We start from the raw sequence: 16,716 nt of genomic DNA, 5'->3' as shown, positions 1-16,716 counted from the left end.
GTAAAAGGAATAACCTTTAACCTAATACTAAAAGATCCAAAAATATCTCAAGAATGTGGATACTGCACAAATTAACCATTGAAAGAAAGATCTTAGATACTTAAGCTTAGGTTTATTCCATTGCAGCTTAAAAGTTTAGCTATTCCTTTCCCTCCAAACATACCACACAACACAAAGAAGTAAAGCATTTAATTATCAGGTAGAACTCATGATAATTCTAATATCCCAGCATAATTGTAAATGTACGGATAATGCCAATGAAGACCTTGAATTGCCATGTTAGCTGATTATGATTTAATTATTATGTTTGATGGTGTTTATTAGCTACTGATCAGATTTAATTTATTTTATGTATATTTCAAGTGTCAAGGATATTTCTGCAATTTTCTGATTATGGACATGGCTACACTTTTGGCCTGTTATGTATCATTTTGGGTTTTCAAGATTGCCTTAATTATTTATCAAAAAAAAAAAAGATTTCCCTTAAGCATTCTGTGAAATGTAACCCCGTCACAGGTGGGATGATGCAAACCTAAGTGCGATGCTTGTGTTTATTTATTGCTTCTCCTTTTCATTTTCCTTTCAATTTTCTAGCAAGTTCCCAGCAAATTCTAGCCAAGATAATATCCAAAACTTGCACAAACTATTTTCAAAAATCTTAATCTTTAAAAGCATATTAGCATAAGCCACCCCTACCTCAATAAAACCACCACAATAAGCCAAAAAACTAATCCTGGTTACAGTTCTTGGCCCAGGAACAGCCACCCAAACCCTAAAGTTTTCCACTTTGTTTCATCTCCAAATCCTACCCTTCCCTTACACCATTAGAAACCCTATATTCCCTAATAGTTTCCATCTCTTGCCCAATAAAGCCCTAGCCCCATATATCCAAAAACCCTACAAAGTTCTGATGCCAAATAATCCTAGCTAAGATAAAGGTCCTTCATTGCTACTGTCCTACGTCACAGTGTTAATACTAGATTCGATGAAATTCTTAAATGGTTGAATCTGAGCTCAGTCCTTTTTTTTTCAGTTGTTAAGTCACACACGCACACCCAATACGTGTTGAACCCACCACCTCACCCTCCACCTAAAACTTATAAGGGGAGAAGGAGCCAACTGACCTAGAGCTCATTGGCTCGAAATCAATCATGTTCAGACTGATCCTCAAAGCTAAGTCAGAGTTGGATGGTTAAAGCTAATTTGGTAATGTTAGAGAGTAAATTTGTTAATGGTATTCATGATAATCCTTAAAGAGTGGCCATTTGGTTCATGGAATCCACAAACCAACCAGCCCCTAATGGAGGGGCAACATAAATTTTACAATAAGTCTACTGTAGATACACAACTTTTTCACAGATATTGAGGTAGCAAGTTGAGATTGGTGCAAAATAATAGTGATGTCAATATTAGCAATCTCACACGAAAGTTACATTGCACTAATCACAATTTGCCACCTCGAAAGATGTGAAAATTTGTTGCGTCTGTAACATTATTGTAAATCTTAACAGCATGTTGCATTCAAACGAATCTCAATCTCCCCTCTCTCCAAAAATACGAAAAAAAACCCAGAAACCCAGTACATAAAAACGTAAATTTCAACAACCCCAGAAGTTTGTGTCGGATCCGGTCCAAAATGGGTCAGATTTGAACAAAAATTTAGCTCTCAGTGCTGCAAGTTCAATTACATTAGAGCACAAAAAACACATTTGCAACATTACCCAGAAATGAGAACTGAGAGACAAGCAATCCAAAAATACAGAGACAATTTATAATATAGATTAAAAAAAGGAGAGAGTGGTACCAGCGCAAGATTTGATGGTGTGGATCTTGAGGAGCAAGACGAGGACGCTGGCCAAATGGGTCATATCACCAGATAATCTGAATATATTCATCTTCACTTCTTTGCCTTTGGTTTCTTCTTCCTCAGATTAACTGCTTTCGTCTCACAGAGATAACAGACAGATTCGAGCTTGGTTAGAGCTCTCTGGCTGTTGGTTTTTTTTTTTTTTAATTAAAAATAAATTGAAGAAGAGAATAACTGGATTTTTGTTTTCAATAAGGAAAGAAGGTAGGGAAAGAGTGGGCAAAATAGTGAGTTAGATCTAGGAAGCAAAGGACGTCGGTTACTCAGTTACCCATGATGTCATTGTTTGAATTGAATTGGTTCTTTCTAGTTTCTACTCAATTAGATTTTTTTTTTTTTTAATTTATTTATTATTATTATACTTACCTTCATTCTAGTTGAAAAAGATATTTAATTATTCTAAAATGTAAAATATTTACATTAATTTTCTCTAAATAACTAAGAAAAGATTTTAAAATTTTACAAAAGAAACGCTTTAAGAAATAGTTTGTATTTTAAGAGATGAGTGTTTTTATTTTGTATTTGAGAAGAGATGGTTGCAATAATGATAAACCTCGTAGGAGGTCAATGCAATGTTCTTTTTGTTGAGAAATATCAATGCAATGTTTTTAAAAGTTAATTCTATAATTTATATGTATCTATTCTTCTATATCATATATAAAAGAATTTTTGGTTTGGTTTTCAACATTTTGCTTACTAAAATACCCTCACACAAATTCTTAAACTTTCCAAAATACCTTTATCTTTTAGTTAAATAATTTTAAATTAAAAAACACAAATTGATTAAAAGAGTAATTTATTATTCCTAAGTTTTAGGTTTTTTTCATTATTTTCTCCATTCGACCTATAACTTATGATATTATTTCTATCTCATTTTTAAATATTATTCCACTTTATCTTACTTCTTTCTTAAAAAAAAAAAAAAAAAATTACACACGATTATTTATATATTACTTTTAAACATTATAACACTAAACCAGAAATAAATAAATAAAAAAGCATTATTGCAAACGCAAAGCACGCATGACGAGTCTAGTAAATAATTGAAATAGTATTGTTTAAAAAAAAAACCAAAATTGAAATATAATTTGACTAATTGCACTTTTGCCCCTTAACTATAAGGTATACTTCAATATGTCCTAAATCTTAAAATGTGGCAATATCCCCTCTAAGTAACACAAAATTCTAACTTTTCCTTTGCCTCATTTACTCATCAACCAAACATAAAATTAGGCAGAAAGAACCAAAATTGGCCAATTAGGTTATCCAATTGTGCAAAAGGCTAAAATGCATGAGCAAAAACCAACTTTCTCAAAGCCTTCAATGTCCTTATTGAGAGTTAATCAAAACATTTTACATAACACATAATCAAAAACAAAATTGAATTATGAATTTTCTAGATTGGAAAATGAGATTTTGATGAGAGAGAGAGAGTTTGTGTGTGTGTGTGTGTGTGTGTGTTGTTGTCTCATTGATCCCATCTCCGTTGCCAGTCAATCCTCCCACATCAATCGAATCCCCACCATCCAAAGTGCTAGCCTCATCCCACGACATCATCGTTACAAATAAATGTGCCATCTTTGGGTTCCTAATTGTGAATGTCCTTATAAGCTCTCGTTATAGACACCTTATTTTATATATGTAAACAACCTTTAATCTCTGAGCCCAATGATGAGATTCAAATATGTCAACTAAGATTAATTGAAGTGTTCTCAATAGTTCAAAGGTAATTACAGCTCAAAAGTGCTCAAAATCACTTTGAAAATAATGTTAAAAAATAACATTTGCTCACTATTTTGACCATAACTTTTTAATCCCAAATAATTTTTGAATGAGGCTTTTTAGACATCTTATGCTTCAATTTTGCCCAACTAGGATTTAAAATGAGTAAGTTATGACCATTCAAAGTCAGGGTATCAGTGTAGTTAAATTTCAAGGATCTTGGTGAGTCTACGTACACGACTTTGGCGCTATGTATGCAGCCTCACTTCTAGAACCCTTATTTTCCATATTTATGCCCCCAACACTTAAATATTTAGGTGGTGGTGCCTCACAAACCTTTAGGGATGTCTGAAAATCCTCCAAAAGGCTCTAAAACCCTAGTTGACTCCTATATATGCCTCCATTCCAAAAAACCTAAATATAGAGAGTTTCTTTTAGCCACCATGCTTTCTAAAAATCCTATTTCCCTTCTCTAATCTCTCTCACCAGCATACTTGCACAATTTTAAGTATTCAAAAACCTCTCTCTAGTAGTCACATAAGATAGAAACTATTTTTTAATTTCATTTTCAAAAACGTTTTTCAAATTAGTTTGTTCTTGCATTGTGATTACTAAGTTCTATTGTGTTCTCTTCTCTCAATTTAATCTCTGTGTTGTAGGTGTTGGGTTAAGATAGTTTGATCTTAGTTAATTAATTCAATTACCCAAGTTGATTAATTAAGTTAAATTACATGCAAATCATGGAGGCACCAACAAATTACCAAATAACTAATATGCAGCGGAAAATAAATAACTCTGTGATTTTTTAACGAATGGGGAAAACCTCTCGCAAGGTAAAAACCCCACTAGGTGAATTTAAGGTCACCACTCCCAAGAATCCACTAATCAACAATCAAGCGGTTACAGGTATAAGGAATCTTACTACTACCCTGGGCTATCCTGAAATACTAACCTACAGTTGAACCTTCGCTCCAATACCCAATTGAATTTGATATTGTAGTAGGTTTCTTTCTTTTGTTGCACAAATCTTCAATTTGTGACCAACTCCTTTGCACAAATCCTAATACGTGACTAACTCCAATAATTTGAATGATTGTGGTTGGCTACAAAGTTCTTTACTTCATAAACGATGAAGATCAGGGAGTACTTGGTTACAAAACCTTATGGCATATAAACGCAGTAACTTTGCATAGAGAAAATTAAAACTCTTGGTCTCTGTATCTGTATATGATGACTTTTAAAATAAGCCTTATATATGTCTAGGGTTGTGAGATAATAAGCACTAAACAAATACATCAACATGGCTGAATTTCAAATCTGGAAATTCTGAAATCGTAGTTCTCGATAGATTAAGCTTGTGTTGAGTTATGTGTCGAGCTTCCCATTAATTCTCGATAGCAGCTATCTGTCGAGCTTTGGTAAAACAACTTTTCTTCACTTGTTTCTTGGATCAATCTTCATGTTTTCAATACGTCCACTTGATATGTATCAAACCCAACTTAAATCTACCCAATTACAAATAAAGTGCATTTTGTCAAAAGATTAGCCAATTACATAGAAAATATGACCCTATTACATAGAAAATATGACCCTAACAATAGGCACTAAGGGGTTTGTTTAAAAAAATTCTAAACTCATGAACCTAAGTAAGTTGAGTATTCTTTCAATGATCTCTTTCTTTGCTTAATAGGATTCACATGAGTTTCTTGATTTAGTTCATTTAAATTCTTATGTTTGATTTGTTCGATAGTTTTTAACTTTTTTGATATGTATTAATCCAATCTTGGATTGATTATTATATGTTCTTATTTTTCTTGTGCATTTATTTCATTATTGTGTTATATCAATAATGTAGTTTATTTTATATTTATGTTAATTAACTTAATTTGTTTTGTTGTCTGAACGTGTAAACTACAAGTTTTGTGTTAGGATGCATATGCATCATCGATCTTAACCCAAGGTCACGCATGTGTACGTATCCCAAACCCAAATTAGGCAAAAAGTCATGTTTTTATTAAATTGATTCTCTTCCTATGTGTTTTGTGATCTGTTTGGCTTTGAATATGTAGGATTAGAATATAGTTAATGATTTGTCATGGTTTTCTCTCTTAATTATTCCATGTTTAATGTGATTTAAATATGTTTAGAATAAAATTGCTTTTGTCAACGCATGCTTATTAGGTTTGATTTAATTAATTGATTTTCCATGTCTAATAATATTTGTTTGATTTGGTTTTAAACTTTAAAGTGTTTCCTTCAATTGTTGTGATGTAATCTTTGACATGTTGTATGTGTTCTTTTTTAATAATGTATAGGGGTTGATTGAAGTGTACCCCATAGTTAGGGGATAATGCATTTAACTCAATAGTAGTATTATTTATTGTCCACTTTTCTATAAATACGAAAAATAACCATATTATCTTATTAAAAATAATTAAATAATAAGATATATTAAGGATATGAAGCTATTTAGAATTTTAAATTCAAAATTTGCCAACAATGATATGCTTTTAATAAGAAAAAATAAGGATACGATGTCCTGACAATGATCCACTTCTAATCCATACCTTCCAGGATCCTCATTGAGTCACTAAACTAGTAGCAGTGTGGTACCTCAAAGGCTCAAACTAAAGAAGTTCCATTGGTGGATAGACCTTGCAAATACCTTACTTAAACTCTAACACTACTTTTGAGGAGCCATTCAGTAGTATGTACAAAAATGAAGGGAATGCATAGACCAAGTTCAGTCTCTGATGACTTGAGAAAGAGATAGTTCTAATCTTCCATCGATGCCTTTAAGCGACCACAGTATGAGAATATGGTTGGGAATCAAGTCCATTTTTTCGTTAACATGATACAGGTACTAATAGGAGAAAGGATAGAATTGAAGACGGTATCAAATGAAAGAGAATTACCGACATAATAACATTGATGACCCTTTTGAGTGAAGACCAAAGAAGAAAGATTAAGTACCTATGGTCTTGGAAGGACAAAGGGAAGGACCAATCTCCAATGCCAGACTACGTGTGCATTTGGATAGCACGTTTCCAGCGTGCAATCCAGCGTTTGCACTTTTGGCTGGGTCCCACGGCACTTTTCACGACCCAGCCAAAAATGCAAAACGTACATACCAATGCATTTTTGGATTCCACGGCATAATTCACATCTTTAACAATTATTTTGCTACAGTATTTTAAGTAATAAATTTTCAGTTTTCAACAAATAAACGGTATCCAAATACACATAGTAGTACAAGCACTGCCCAACAATCCTACACCTCTGCAGCTGGAATGTACCTAATCCTATTGCAAAAAAAAGACTTATTGCACCACAAATCTTGAGGATGAAAGAAGGCTACCTTCCAATAGACAAAAATCTAAGAAAGACTTGCAAATTCCACTATAGTGTCCTTGTGCACTGCTTAATCCTTAGAAGGTTGCTAGCAACTAAGGCATAAGCTCCAAGATTTGATTGACCACAAGATTCTAAATCTAAAGTTTGAAGAAGCAAAGACGCCTATGGTGTGTTTGGATGACATAATTTGGGCATTTGGATTTGAATTTGAGTAATTAAAATCCAAATAGCTTGTTTGGAACATTTAAAAAAGGTCAAGGATTTGGATTTCACAAATCCACTAAGGACTTTAAACTTTTAAAGTGCTTAAATTTGAAATAACTCGTAAAATCAAAATCCCTTGATTTCAAATCCAAATTCCCAAACACAAGCTAATGTTTTAGCAAATCCATTGCCTAGACATGATGGTGCCGTAAACATGATGGAGGTAGAAACGCCTAATGTGGGACCTAGGTTTTGCATCAATTTTCATTAAAAAAAAAAAAAAAATTCTATATTTGGGCTTTTATTGCTATTATCTATAGAGTAATTCTTAAGTACTCTTGGAACACAAAGAATGATGCTCCCTCCTCTCACATTCATAGTAGAGTCTATTCATTAAATTTATGGTGGGATCTATTATCAATATAAAATGAGGGAGTACCATTTCTCCATGCTCTAGGAGTACTTAAGAATTTTCCTTAGTTACATATGTGATATTAAAGTTAAAAAAAAATATTTTTGGCAATCTTCAATGCTTTGTTTAGCTTATACTTACTCTTTTTGGTGTCTTTATTGTGGAACGATGGCTTAAGTTATTGGTATACAAAATAAAGTGTCTACAACTCAAAATGACATATTTTTTAATAGAAATTTTTTTTGTTGCATTGAGCTTATATATGACATTTAACGACTATGTCATCGACATGTATAAACAAAAATGCCCAAATCAAAACATTATATAATGTTAGACATTGAATCTAAATTTTTAAACATAAGGGGGGTAAAAAATCAATATATCTCCAAACTTTAAGAGGTAATTTAGAATTTAGTCCGACTACTTATATTATATACAAATCACTGGCATTATATAGGCTTGATTTCTATTTTATGAGGATAAGCATGCAGTCAGGAGTGGCAAAGCTCATATTATTCGAAATAAATGCAACCACCATAAAGATTGTGACATATCATGAACATGGTATTTTCTCATGACTATCAGTGATAAGATTTCAATATTTATGGTCCCCCATCATTAAAAATCAAATGACCACTGTCGTGACCAAAGTACACTCTCTTATATTATCATTTTTATAATTTTATTTTTAATTTTTTTTATCAATGATATATAAATCCATGTATCTTCTACAATGCATTGAAGTGAAATTGTTTAGATTTTTCTACTTTTTTATTTTATTGGGTAATCAGAATATTTTTCATTTTTATTTTTTGATTTTTTTTTGCATACCTTTTCTAACGCTCCCATGCCCAACTCCACCCACTCCAAAGACACGTTAACTCAATAGAGAAATTTCAGGTGTCTAATTAAATTTAAAATTATTACCCCATTCACATTGCACCTAAAAAAAGTCAGTACGAGCGCCTAATTCATAAGGAATAGTCATATAATAACTTCTGCAATCTAGACCAACCCAAAAGATGTCCTGCCTGCGTGGGACCGTATGACTTTCACAGCTCCCCCCTCTTTTATTGGAGGATTTTACTTTCGCACTAAAAGAATCATGTGGTATGAGTTAATTTAATTGGTCAAATTTATTTTTGTTGAATAAAATGGACAAAATAAGTAAATATCTTTAATTTTAAAATTATGTAGCAAAATACTTCTCTTTTCAAAGTATTTAGCAAATTTTTTATTTTTTTATTTTTAGATTTCGATTTTAACAACATTGAGTTGTAAGTGGAAGTCGGCATATTTTACCACTTAAAATTTTTTGAAAATTTAAGTAGAACTTGACATTAGTAATATTAAGTTATACTTAAGAATACACATAGAACTCGATTTTGAAGATATCGAGGTTTACACAACTCAATTTTGTTAAAATTGAGTTCTAAAACAAGGGCATTTTGCTAAATACTCTGGAAAGAGTGGTATTTTGCTATATAGTTTTAAAATTAAGGGTATTTATCTATTTTGCCTTGAATAAAAGCAATGATGTTCAAACCATGCCTGCACTATCATGAAGAAAATGCAATAAAATAAATTTATATTCTATCTTTTAATTTTTATAATTTGTTATTATAAAAAGCATGTAAATAATGACTATTAGGTATCTAAGAAGAGCATGTAATCCACCAAGTGTACTGAATAATTACTCTTATAAATTGCTTATTTTGTATGCCAAATACAAGAAAAGTGTGTGTCCTTCGATATTACTTGGAATTTTATTTTTTTAAACAAACTTTGGATCCAATGAGCTTAGTTTAAATTGCTAACGAATATAAAAGAATCCATTTGTGATTGCTCTCAGAAGTAGAGTTTTAAATTGCTAACGAATACAAAATATAATAGTATTTTTTTTTTCTAGAGAAAGGCAAGTTGATTATAAAAGTTCTTTACATTATAATTTAAAAACAAATTAATGGCCAAATTTTATTATACCCCTAGGGCATTTGTTAATAGACAATTTTAAGAAAATTTTGATGCTATTTTTATGGGAAATATAAAAATTTGTAAAAAAAATTAATTGCCTTTTTATTTTTCCATAAAAAATTTCTAAAATTATTTAAAAAAAAAATACTTTTAGAGCATCCGTTAACTTTTCTCGTTTTATTGTTGTTGTTGGGTAAGCATTGGTATCATTTCGGGAAAAAAAAAAAATACTGAATAGACAAGTATATTTATGTCATTTACTAAGTTGAACTTGTGCACTAAACAACCCTAACGCTAAAACTCAGAATTCCAACTTTAGTTCAAAAATGAAAAGGAAAAAAAAAAGAAAAAAATCTACAGTATTTAGCAAGGTGGTCAAACAAATGGAAAATTTTGTTGAAAATGTTTAATTGTATGTTTAGAGGAATGGAGGGAGAGGAGAGTAGAGAGGAGAGGAATAGTTATCTCTTTATCTTGGTTTTGGACGTTTTAAAAATTAAGTGGGGAAAGAGGAATAGATATCTTTAGACCTCAATTTGTTTAGGGCAGGTTTGATAAGAGAATTTAAATGCAATATTTTGTTTTGGAAACTATAAAATGGTAGATCCCATGTTTGAATCTATTGTTTGACTAATGTTTTCAAAATATAGTATTCAAAAAATAATTTCCTAGTTGTAATTAAATTGAAAATAGTAGACTCTACAGATTTGCCCAAACTCTTTTATCCCTTAAATAAAGAAACTTATTTTTATCACAAAAAAATTCTCACCTTTTAAATTTGAAACTTATCATTATTAAAAATAAAAAATAAAAAGAAGGAAAGAAAGGTACATTAGTTCTATTCCCTCACATCATTTTTTTTAAAATATTTTTTTTCTTAAAAATCGGAGCCAATCACATATAATATAAAAATGATTATTTGAAAATTATTTTTATACTGTTTTGAAAACAAAAATAAAAATCCTCTCACCAAACATGCTCTTAGATGTTTTAAAAAAAAAAATGAAAAAAAAAATGATAAGGCATCATTTAAATTGATTAAAATGATAAACATAGCATTTTTTTGGGACAAAAAAAAAGCATATTAAACCAACTACATTCAGATTTTTACTTAGAAAAACTAGTAAATAATGAAATAAGTAGTTCATCGTTCAAAACCAACCACTAAGTCAGTGAATGAAGGATTCTCAAAAAAAAAAAAAAGAAAAAAAAAAGAAAAAGAAAAATGTAAGTGAATGAAGAAATATATTAAATAAATATAAATATCATGTCTTTTATTCATCAGTTATTTTCTTTGAAAACATAGTCAAAAATTGAATAGAAAATACTACTATATTAAATATTTAATTAGTTTATTTTTTCATAATATCATATGAAATTATTTAAAAATAACAAAATTATGCTACTTGTAAGGACGCGATTCGTGGCGGACCGTAACAGTGTCGGGTTCGCACGTGAAAAGGCCCCTAACAATATCATTTGTAGAGCGTGGGTTTGGAAGGCTAGGCCTTGATCGATAGGCGGTGGGTTTTTCGCGGTGTTCGTGCAAGTTTAAGTTTCCCTACACCCCTGGAGTCTTTCTCCTGGAGGTGGGCTGGGAGGCTCTGGTTTCTGGCCATTTTTCCCAACCCCTCTTTTAGGTTACTTCTTTTTCCTTTTATATTCGCCTGCGTTCATTGTCCTTCGTCCACGTATAGGGTCAATCTTTCCAAAATTGATACTTGTCCCATCAGCCCATATTCAAAGTCTTTGGGGGTGGTTGTAAAAGCCAAAAACTGCGGCTCTGTCAGGTTCAGAGCATTGAATGGCAGTAAGAGCAGCTTTCCCTGGATATTTTAGATCTTTTGTCCTGGTTTCGGTCCTATACCGTTTCTGCCCTCCTTTCAGGGGGGGAACTTTGGGTCTGCCGAGGACTGAGCCGTCCTCGGCGATGTCCATAGGCTATTTGGTCGAGTTTGGGCCATAGCCCTCCTCGGCTTGGGCCTTCGGATTTTCCCCAGGTAGATGGGCCCGGCCCGTAAATCGTTTGGGCCCCACAATAGCCCCTCAAAACCCGGCTGTCCAACCTCTTGGTTGGAAAGGGGGGTTTTGGTGATGCCAAACCTCTTTCTACGGCCCAATCAATTTGGCCTTTTAATAATGTTGGCGGCTCTTCATCTGTCCAAGAAACGCGCCGGTCTATAAGGCAGCCTTTTGATTTCGCGCTTGATGCGTTCTTATCGTTTGGGTATCCCAAAACGTGCTTTTAATGACCGCTATTTACGAGATTGCTTTAATTCGGCGGTCTTGTTTTGATGGGGTGGAAAAACGGAACCGGCATGTTCGTGTTGGCAGATTCCTTTGGATATCTGAACCTATTAAATGTCTCCCGCTCCACCCTCAGTATAAGAAGGAAGGGCGGAGGTTATTGCTTTTGTAAAGAATCCCTTCTCATCTTTCTGAGATTTGAAATATTTAGCCTCCTCTAGGGTTCCTTTTATCCACTGGTTCACAAACTAAATCGTGATACACTTTAACATAACAACGAGTGATGCAGGAGCCAAACCCCTCCCATAAACGCCATGTTCCAATAAAGCTCATTATGGCTCGATCGGGACAGGGATGGCCAAGACTCAAAATCAACCTCACCCTTCTTTCAGTCAAAATCCGAAGCAGGGATTCGTCACGTCAAACTTTCGACGTGGCTGAGTCGAGAACACCCAAGATCGTTACCATCCGGCTCCTCACGAGCGTACCTAATATGGCACCGGCGTGTTAGGAGTCAGGGCCGAGGCAGGGGCTAAGTGCTTCTGTTTCTCCCTCTTTTGCTCCCTGGTGCCCTCCCCCGCCCTCTCCTTATAGTCTTCCCAGCACCAGTTCCGACCTGGTGCTTTCTCTTCTCCCTCTTTTGCTCCTTTTTCTTTCTTTTCATCTCTTCTCTCTTCTTCTCCTCCTTCTTTACTCATGTCCTCCATCTTCTTTATTCACCCCCTCCATCTTCGTCATTGATTTCTTCCTTACTATTTCATTCTTCTTCATTCATTCTCTTTTTTAAAGTGAGTCCCTCTCTGAGTATGAGCAGCAATGAGGCGGAGATTGGAGAAACTTTGAAGACGAGTTTAAAAGACGCTTGACAGTTTACTTTTCTGGACTACAGATGTAATGGTTGCTTAGGCAGTTCACATTTTGTATAGGCTCGTTTGAGCCCCTTTTTGTATGTTGTAGCAATTTTTCATATTAATAAAGATTGTTATCTACCTTGTTTCGCATATTATGTCTTTACGTTTTCATAAATTTGCAAGCACTGCTCGGCACAATGATATAGTATCTAAATCAATGACGACTAAAACCAAAATACTCGATAATAAATAGATATCGCCATAACTTTGATAGAAGTGCTTTAGCACAATAAGGCCGACCCGTAAAAAGTAGTACTTATCCGGAACTAGCCGAGGAGAGAACCGAAGGCTTGATGCCGTGTGAGAAATAACCATCCGAGGACATATCACCTGCCAAATGAATAGCCCTCGTATACGACTGAATGCTGGGGCGTTCCACCACCTTCCTTACACCCTTATTGGCCTTAACCTTCTATGGTGTTTAAGCCGTGGACGAAGTGACTTGACGTTTTTATCAAGTAGCCCATCTTACTAAATTCAAACCTTTTCTTATCTAAGTGTTTGGTTTCTCCATTGGCTTGGGTCCGAGGACCATACACGGCCTTGGTACTGTCCGACACTTGTAACTTTTATTTTTTGTACTTGGTTCCCCCATAGGCTTGAGTCCGAGGACCATGCAATGCCTTGGTTCCGTCCCTGGGCCCCTGTGCTGAACCGGGCTTGGGCCGCGGATCTATTGGGCCCACAAATTAGGGGGTATTTTCGTAATTTTAGGTCACACGGTATTTTTCGGGCGTCCCGGTGTTCGAGGTGCTCCTTCTCGAGACTCCTTTATCTTCAGGGCTGCAGACGACATTGGAAATCGTGCCAGAGACGTTTTGTCTGTAGCGTTCCTTGAGACGCTGCGTGAATTAAATGCCACCACCTTATCTTTTAACATAAATAGGAGAGAAAGTTGCTCTATCCACACACAAATCCTTCAGATTCCTCCCTTAGTTCATCATGCTTGAGGCAGGGCTTGGGAAAAAGGAGCTCCCTCCGCCACAAAGGCGTCATGTCCCCCCGAGACTCAGAGTAGGGAGGTACGGGCCAAGGAGGTGCAAGTTCAAGGGAGCATTCCATTTCGTCATAGGGGAGAGGGTCTTTTTCCCTCTTTTAGTCAAAATCCGAAGCAGGTTCTGGTCATGCCAGTTTTTCGGTATGTCCAAAGAAGGAATTTCCACCATCAGCACTGTCTGCCATGTAGCAGGCAAATTTTTGTGGGGGCTTCCCAACCTCAAGCTCCTAGCACCTTTTCTGTAGATGGTGTTAGCCTGAGGTCAGGTTCTTTGGCTGCCTGGGTTATGGGCATGCAGAAGTGTCGAGAAATAGTTTCCTTAGACAATAACTTGGCGCAGTAGCCAACCTCTCCTCTGAGCTGTCCCCACGGCCTTATCTCCACTCGCTTGTATTTTCCTTTACTTATGTAGTCAGCTTTAGTGTAAGCCTGTTTCAGCTTTTCATTGTACACTGTACTGTTCCTTTGTCTTAATAAAATATGTGTCTATTTCTCCATACATATCTTTCTTCTCCGTAACAACTACTTTATGCATGAATATTAAATGCAAGCTTGCCCTTAAGGATATTCCAGGCAGAAAAAATGCTTTAACACAGGTTCGTACTAATTTAAACTCACAAATATTATCAAGTATAACAATGGTAACTTTCAATAAATTAAATTCTTGGAACTAACCGGGGTAAGCGCTGAGTACTACGCGATGCATGCTAGACCAATGTCCGAGAACGATAATCTCTAAATAATTCGTCTGAAAAGGTAGCTAAGTAGCGAGGGACTTTGGTTGTGCTTTTGGGGTAATATGTTGCGCCGTATCGCATCAACCCCTTTGATATTGGGGGATCAGAGGGTAGGCCGAGGAGTCCACGCAATCAAGGTATTAACCCATCTGTTAACGCGGAGCTCTCTTCGGATGGATTTTGAGGTTTATGTGCCATAGTTTTTTTTTTTTTTTTTTAAAATAGTCGGTTCCCCATCCAGGTAGTTGGTTTCCCCAGAGGCTTGAGTCCGGTGGACCATGCAATGCCTTGGTTCTGTCCAAAACCTAGTTTTCCACATCCAGGTAGTTGGTTTCCCCAGAGGCTTGAGTCCGAGGACTATGCAATGCCTTGGTTCTGTCCAAAACCTAGTTTTCATTACATCCAGGTAGTTGGTTTCCCCTGAGGCTTGGGTCCGGTGGACCATGCAATGCCTTGGTTCTGTCCAAAACCTAGTTTTCCACATCCAGGTAATTGGTTTCCCCTGAGGCTTGGGTCCAAGGACCATGCAATGCCTTGGTTCTGTCCAAAACCTAGTTTTCATTACATCCAGGTAGTTGGTTTCCCCTAAGGCTCGGGTCCGGTGGACCATGCAATGCCTCGGTTCTGTCCAAAACCTAGTTTTCATTACATCCAGGTAGTTGGTTTCCCCTGAGGCTTGGGTCCGGTGGACCATGCAATGCCTTGGTTCTGTCCAAAACCTAGTTTTCATTACATCCAGGTAGTTGGTTTCCCCTGAGGCTTGGGTCCGAGGACCATGCAATGCCTTGGTTCTGTCCAAAACCTAGTTTTCCACATCCAGGTAGTTGGTTTCCCCTGAGGCTTGGGTCCGAGGACCATGCAATGCCTCGGTTCTGTCCAAAACCTAGTTTTCATTACATCCAGGTAGTTGGTTTCCCCTGAGGCTTGGGTCCGGTGGGCCATGCAATGCCTTGGTTCTGTCCAAAACCTAGTTTTCATTACATCCAGGTAGTTGGTTTCCCCTGAGGCTTGGGTCGAGGACCATGCAATGCCTTGGTTCTGTCCAAAACCTAGTTTTCCACATCCAGGTAGTTGGTTTCCGAGGCTTGAGTCCGTGGACCATGCAATGCCTTGGTTCTGTCCAAAACCTAGTTTTCCACATCCAGGTAGTTGGTTTCCCCTAGGCTTGGGTCCGAGGACCATGCAATGCCTTGGTTCTGTCCAAAACCTAGTTTTCCACATCCAGGTAGTTGGTTTCCCCTGAGGCTTGGTCCGTGGACCATGCAATGCCTTGGTTCTGTCCAAAAACCTAGTTTCATTACATCCAGGTAGTTGGTTTCCCCTAGGCTTGGGTCCGAGGACCATGCAATGCCTTGGTTCTGTCCAAAACCTAGTTTTCCACATCCAGGTAGTTGGTTTCCCCTGAGGCTTGAGTCCGGTGGACCATGCCTTGGTTCTGTCCAAAACCTAGTTTTCCACATCCAGGTAGTTGGTTTCCCCTGAGGCTTGGGTCCGAGGACCATACAATGCCTTGGTTCTGTCCAAAACCTAGTTTTCCCTTTGTGCGGGATCTTGGCTTTAGGGGAGTTAGCTCCTCAGCCAAGCCCCTAGAGTTTATCCATACGGTTAACGTTACCAGGTGCCTAGTGTACTCTTTACAGGGGACCTTGGCTTTAAGGGAGTTAGTTCCTCAACCCAGCCCCTAGTCAAGAAACATAGTCCCTAACAGAACTTTATACTAGAACTCTATAACCGACGGTTAGATATAACGAAGAAACTCTATCGACCCACTTCCTATACCAACACACAAGCCTTTCCCACAGACGGCGCCAATTGTAAGGACGCGATTCGTGGCGGACCGTAACAGTGTCGGGTTCGCACGTGAAAAGGCCCCTAACAATATCATTTGTAGAGCGTGGGTTTGGAAGGCTAGGCCTTGATCGATAGGCGGTGGGTTTTTCGCGGTGTTCGTGCAAGTTTAAGTTTCCCTACACCCCTGGAGTCTTTCTCCTGGAGGTGGGCTGGGAGGCTCTGGTTTCTGGCCATTTTTCCCAACCCCTCTTTTAGGTTACTTCTTTTTCCTTTTATATTCGCCTGCGTTCATTGTCCTTCGTCCACGTATAGGGTCAATCTTTCCAAAATTGATACTTGTCCCATCAGCCCATATTCAAAGTCTTTGGGGGTGGTTGTAAAAGCCAAAAACTGCGGCTCTGTCAGGTTCAGAGCATTGAATGGCAGTAAGAGCAGCTTTCCCTGGATATTTTAGATCTTTTGTCCTGGTTTCGGTCCTATACCGTTTCTGCCCTCCTTTC

Source organism: Quercus lobata, chromosome 5, assembly GCF_001633185.2.
Source record: "Quercus lobata isolate SW786 chromosome 5, ValleyOak3.0 Primary Assembly, whole genome shotgun sequence".
NCBI classification, from domain to species: domain Eukaryota; kingdom Viridiplantae; phylum Streptophyta; class Magnoliopsida; order Fagales; family Fagaceae; genus Quercus; species Quercus lobata.
Note: the sequence above shows the minus strand (reverse complement) of the source record.